Here is a 6,000-nt window from a genome sequence, read left to right as displayed (position 1 = left end):
ACTTTGAGGTATCGAGATTATACAGTAAATAAATTTTTTTTTTTTTTTTAGCGTTCCTTCAACTTTGAGGTATCGAGATTATACAGTAAATAAATTTTTTTTTTTTTTTTTTTAGCGTTCCTTCAACTTTGAGGTATCGAGATTATACAGTAAATAAATTTTTTTTTTTTTTTAGCGTTCCTTCAACTTTGAGGTATCGAGATTATACAGTAAATAAATTTTTTTTTTTTTTTAGCGTTCCTTCAACTTTGAGGTATCGAGATTATACAGTAAATAAAATTTTTTTTTTTTTTAGCGTTCCTTCAACTTTGAGGTATCGAGATTATACAGTAAATAAAAAAAAATCATACAAATATTTGTGAGAGAATTTCGATTTCAGGCATGATAGAAAAGTTCCGGTAAATCGAAATAAAAGTTTTGACAATAGTAAGTTTAATCAAAAATAATCGTCTCTGCTCCTTCGATTTAGCGAATTAATAAACAGTTTGAACAAGTTAAATCCATCCGTTCGCATAAATATTAGCATAATCCCGGGAATGAAAGAAGATTTATTTTATTGTCAAACTAAATAAACTCAAAAATCTTTCTTCTTCTCAGTCGGGACGCCACCTACACTTACAACTCAATAAAGGGCTCACGGGTAAATCCTTTGCCTCAGTTTTACCCTTCTTATCCCGAAAGCGGGCATCTCCGTCTCTCCGGAATTGCTCCCGATTTGTAAGACCATCAATTTTTTGAGCAGCTTGTTGCACTTCTCTTGTACGTTAACAATTGACTTTTCCGAGCACTGTATTGTTGGATTAATAAAACTGAATTTCTTAAGGATATTTTTTTTTAAAAAAGAAAGTTCAGTAAAAATTAATTGTTTTAAATGGAAATCAACTGATGAAATTAAAAGGTAAGCACTTTGAAAATTGTTTTTTTATTTCTATAGTTTTAAATGAGTTATAAAATAGTTTAACGGGGAAAAATTATTCAGCATTATAATGCTGAATTTCTTAAGGATAATTTTTTTTCAAAAAAAAGAAATTTCAATAAAAATTAATTGTTTTAAATGGAAATCAACTGATGAAATTAAAAGGCAAGCACTTTAAGAATTGTTTTTTATTTCTAAAGTATTAAATGAATTATAAAATAGTTTAACGGGGAAAAATTATGAATAAAATTCTGTTTAAAAATTGTAATTTAATTTTGTATTAATTATGATATCGTATATACTATTATTTTATTTACTTAATTATTGGTAGATATATAGGTTGCAAAATATATTGATAACAGATGTAAAAAATATCATTTATTTTATGTTAACAATTTCACTTTCATTGCAGCTATAAATTAAAAACAAATTTTTTTTAAAACAGAAAGTTTTATAAAATTTATTTTATTTTGCTTTAGGTAAAAATCTACTGCTGAAAATAAAAAAAATAAAGAAAAACTTAAACACTATAAATATTAAGTTCTTTAACATTAAATATTTAATTTGATAGATAAGGTTTTAAAGTACTGAGTATTTTTATTTTATGCATGAGTAGCGAAATATATAAAGCAAAATATATAAAAAGTATCGAAATATATTGAATTACAGATATTAAAATAGATTCATATATCTTAAGTTTAGAAATTTTATTTTCAATATGAGAATAAATTTTAAAATTATTGACTTTTTTCTTTAAAAAATGAACGCCCAGAAAAGTTAGTTAATTTTGTTTTAAATAAAAATCCCTTAGAAAGGTAAGCTGTTTAAAAACTTTTTGTTTCAAAAGTACTAAATGAATTGAAGCTGTGAATGTTAAAAGGGGGTATGTAACATTTTTAAGAAAGTAAGTTTTTTGTTGGTTTTGAAATTTCAACCATCGATTATTCAATACCGAGTAATTTTCTAGACTGCTTAAAGAAGAGGATCCAACAATTTAGAATCAATTAAAATAATATATTATACAATTGACACACTTTTTTTGGTTTATCTCGAAAGTGCAGATTTACAACATATTCACTTTTAATTGCATATTTTGACCTCTTCAATTATAAAGTTATTCAACAGTGAAACAATTATAAATTTTGTTTAAAAAATATTGATATTTATAAGTAGAGTTTTAAAATGGTATTGATTATTTTATTATATTGTTTAAAATGTCATTGCTTATAAATGAATATATTTGATTCATATTAGTTACATTTCCCGCAAAATATATTGAGCTTTAAAAATTATAAAGGATTTTATTTGTTTCTTGGTAACAATTTCATTTTCATTAGCAATACAAATTTTAAAAATGTAAATCTGTCTTTTTTATATCTTCTAATAAAGGGTATTACTCGTTTCCAATATTCTTTGGATGAAGGAAAAAAAAAACATTAAGTTTTTTTATACTACATATTGAAACTAAAAATTGGAAAAAAGCAATTTTTAAACTTTATGATACTAAAATGGCAATTATGTTTTCTTTTAAGTTTTGAGTTGCGATTTTAGAGTTAGGTTGTTAAAGAATATTTTCTTCAAGCTGTTTTTAATTTTATTTATTATTAAAAGCTACTCTGTACATACTTTTGAAGATTTTTATTTAATAAATATGCTTCGAAAATTATAAATTAAAAAAACAACTCAAATTGGTTCTCTCAACTGCGTTGATGAATATTTTAAATATTATTCATTTCGGCACAAAAGAATTTGCACTAGGCCGAGATAGCCTGGTTGGTAGGGCGTTGGGCCTGCATCCAAGAGGTCGTGAGTTCGATCCCCTCCGACCGAGGACTCCCCGTGTTGTAAATGATGACTGGTGCACGCTAAATCTGTCGGGGCACAAAGTTTTTCATGTTAACATAACAAGTAATACCTCTAGGGTTTCTGAATTGGAGATGGATCGTTCTGTGGTTCAGGCTATCCATGGATGTATGGGTCTGCCCTATAAACGAGCTGTGACGTGTGTGTGACTGAAGTCGTATTCTTGGCCATAGATGGCACCACTGAAAAACAAGAAACTCACACTTTGCCTTAAATCCGCTTGGATTCACCAAGTTGGCTTGCTGATAGTGGCATTAGAAAGAGGCCGGGATAGCCTGGTTGGTAGGGCACTGGGCCCATGTCCAAGTGGTCGCGGGTTCGATCTCCGCAGGCCAAAGTCTCCCCGTGTAGTAAATGGTGACTGAAGCACAGTAAATCTGTCGGGCTCACAAAGTCCTCCACGTTCCCATAACAAATCAATACCTCAGGGGGTACTGATCCAGGAGCTCCCTTGTCTTCTGGATTGGGATCAAAATTACAAGGATACGGAGTTGAACATTGATAGACGTAAATTCAGAATTGGGTCGGCTGTTCAACGACGGTTATAAAATAAAATAAGAAGTGGCATTAGAAACAACAACTCAACAACAGAATTAGCTCCACAATTTTTCTCAAGTGTGAATTTTGTAAACCCACATTTTTAATTCAATATTCATATATTTACTAAAATCAAGTTACCCGTACTATTAAAGTAATCAGACAACCATGTGCGGCTCCATTTCAAATAGTTTATTACTTTACTAATTACTCGTTGTGTCAAAACTTTTTACGTTAAGTTTTAAAATGCCTGTATAATAGAAAACTTGTTTGTTGTTATTATTTTGGGTACTAGCCACTTTATTTAATTGAGAGAAAAAATCAACATTATTAGTGCTTATTCTTATTTTTTCAAGTGATTAAATTGAATCATCTCTCTAGTTTAAACTTTTAATAGCAACTGTTTTTACCAATATTTATCCAATTTAACCACCTAAAAGCAATTTTAACCAATTTCTATTCAAATAAAACGATTTAAAGTTCCTGTTCCAAAAAATTTCTTCCTGATATTCTCTGTGGCAGAATTTTTTCAAGCTATCTGCTACAAAACTACACTAATATCTCTCTGCAAGATACTTTTAATAATAAAACACATATGTTACTAATTTAAAATAACAAAAACGCTGTGTTTACTAAAAGAAAACTATAAAAAAATGTTTTTAATTGATCGTATAATATTTTTTTATTCTAATATTATTGGTGATATTCTCGCAATTTGTTGGGAGGGGGACGCACACATTATTTCCTTCTTCGCATTTGGTAAATAATCAACACAATAAAAAAATAATTAAAAAATCATGAAATCCGTAGCAGCAATTGCCGAAAAAATGATGGACGACAAAATCATGCAAATCGGACTTCTCGAACGCGTGTTTCGTTTCGAGATTATTATCGTATTATCTAGATTATTATCGCTATCACTAATATCGTATAAAAATATCGGATTTAAAAACTATGTAGAAATCAATAGCAATAACTGTCAAAAATTCGATAGAATTATTGCCTTAAAAAGTAATTACTTAAATGTACGATTTGAATTTTCTATGTTGTTTGAAATGTATCGGGATCTTTAAAATCCACTTGTAAATCAATATCAATAACTGTCGAAAATACAATATTCAAATATAATGATTCAAATATTACATTTATATTTCTGTAGAAAGAAAAAGTAATTTTTTTAAGAAGTAGTTTTACTTTTCGAAAGAAAAATCTTTCTGCAGGAACTCCGTAACGTTCTGCTACATATTCATTATTTAATTTTATAGCCAATTATGAGCAACTATTGTGAAGCAACTTTCTGTTTATTTTTGTACATTTAAAAGCATTGATTCTATCATTATTTTTGAAAGGGTGTAAACAGATAAAAGAAGACTATAATTATAGCTAACAAGTTTTAATTCTCTCCAAACGTAACCTTCGCAATTTTTTAATCAATTTCTAAGTAAATGTAGGAAAGCAACTATTTTTAAATCACATTTGTATTACCTATCCTATTAAAAGTGATAAAAAGTAACTTGAATATTTTTCTAAATAGCAACCTTGGAAGTGAATCTATAAAAAATGTTTTTGAACAATTATTGAAAAATTACTATTTTTGACCACAATGTGCATAGTGCATGTATATCTGTATTTGTTTTTAATACACTTATATTTTCTCACAAAAGTTAAACGGTTATTTTATTTTAAACTTTTACTTTCTATAATATCAGAAAAAAATAGTTCTTTACATTGTAAGATAATATTAATCAGATGAAATTTATAGCTTTTAGTCACATAAACTAATATATACTGATTTTCGAGAAAAATTCATACAGTGAAAACTTGAATGATTATATTGTATTATAATTAATCAGATTAATTATAAGTTAAAGTATTAATAATTAATAAATACTTGATAAAATCATTACTTAGTAATAAAACCTTAAAAATCCTCAATTATTTTAAATTGTCCTTTTAAATATATTTTGAATTTAAAAGCAATTTTTATAACAACTGAAAAATTAATCATTACTCTAGAATTGATGTTTATATATTCAGAAACTTTATTGATATTTATTAAGAGCTCTAATTAAGTTATAAAAAAATCGTTGCTTATTTAAATAGTTCGGAAAAAATGATTTTAACCTTCTTTTTGAAAGGAGTAATTTCGACAGATTTTTGAGATAGTGATTTCGATTGAATTTTTAAAATTATAGTTTTATTGGGATAATTTTAAATGAATTTCTAAAATAATTATTTTAATTGAAATTTTGAGAAGATTTTAATTTTTAAAGAAATTTTTTATGTGACTTTATTTGATTATTTGAAATGGGGATTTTAAGTGAATTTTTGAAAGTAATTTTAATTGATTAATTAAGATGGTGCTTTTAAAGTGAAATTTAGAATTGAGTATTTTCAATGAATTTTGGAAACGGTACTTTAAAATGAATTTTCTAAATGGTTATTTTTAGTGAACTTGTGAAAATGGTGAATTTAAATGCATTTTAAATGGTAGTTTTATTTAGGTTTTTGAAATGAGGATTTTAAAAGAATTTTTTAGATTTAGATTTTAAAAGAATTATTTAGACTTCGATTTAAAAAAAAAAAATGATTTAGACTTCGATTTTAAAAGAATGTTTTAGACATCGATTTTAAATGAATTTTTTAGAGTTCGATATTAAGTGAATATTTTAGAGTTCGATTTT

General features: G+C 26.5%; 1 protein-coding gene across 2 annotated transcripts in view; it reads left to right on the top strand.

Annotated features, from left to right (window-relative positions):
- The first annotated feature begins 765 nt into the window (after positions 1 to 765).
- The window catches only part of LOC107436091 (neuronal acetylcholine receptor subunit alpha-10), a 66,406-nt gene continuing 61,171 nt past the window's right edge, over positions 766 to 6,000 (top strand). For both annotated transcript variants that reach the window (XM_087165408.1, XM_043039299.3), the window contains exon 1: positions 766 to 898. The gene's annotated coding sequence lies outside the window, so the exon portion shown is untranslated. The remainder of the gene's footprint in view (positions 899 to 6,000) is intronic.

The sequence above is a fragment of the Parasteatoda tepidariorum genome, chromosome 6, assembly GCF_982258835.1.
Source record: "Parasteatoda tepidariorum strain Cologne lab strain chromosome 6, Ptep-v5.0, whole genome shotgun sequence".
In the NCBI taxonomy this organism is placed as follows: Eukaryota; Metazoa; Arthropoda; class Arachnida; order Araneae; family Theridiidae; genus Parasteatoda; species Parasteatoda tepidariorum.
Note: the sequence above shows the minus strand (reverse complement) of the source record. Positions and strands in the feature narration are given on the sequence as shown.